General features: G+C 33.4%; 1 protein-coding gene across 1 annotated transcript in view; it reads right to left on the bottom strand.

Annotated features, from left to right (window-relative positions):
- hoxb9a (homeobox B9a) overlaps nucleotides 1-386 on the bottom strand; it is a 24,584-nt gene that overhangs the window by 23,078 nt on the left and 1,120 nt on the right. The window lies entirely within an intron of this gene.

The raw sequence follows: 386 nt of genomic DNA, 5'->3' as shown, positions 1-386 counted from the left end.
CTGCTCAGCGATACAGCGATAACGTTTTGTGCATCAGTGTGTGTCGTTTATTTTTTTTTTATTTTCTGTGCAGTAAAGCGCGTGCTCTATACTGCGTTGTGAGCGCATCAAAAGACCAATAACTTCTAAATTCACCGCCTTATTAAAAACACATCACGCTACATTTTAAAGAGGAAGAGGATTTTTTTTTTCTCGCGCGCGAATTCAATTTTTGGAGAAAACATCTTATGATCATTTCTTCACAATGACAATTTGACTTCAAAAAAATGTTTTTGGGGGGGAGAAAACCATAAACTAGCTTCCAAAATGTAAACCTTCATACAAAAAAAAAAAAAAAAAAGATAGATAGATAGATAGATAGATAGATAGATAGATAGATAGATAGA

The sequence above is a fragment of the Nematolebias whitei genome, chromosome 15 (assembly GCF_014905685.2).
Source record: "Nematolebias whitei isolate Nwh7 chromosome 15, NemWhi1, whole genome shotgun sequence".
NCBI classification, from domain to species: Eukaryota; Metazoa; Chordata; class Actinopteri; order Cyprinodontiformes; family Rivulidae; genus Nematolebias; species Nematolebias whitei.
Note: the sequence above shows the minus strand (reverse complement) of the source record. Positions and strands in the feature narration are given on the sequence as shown.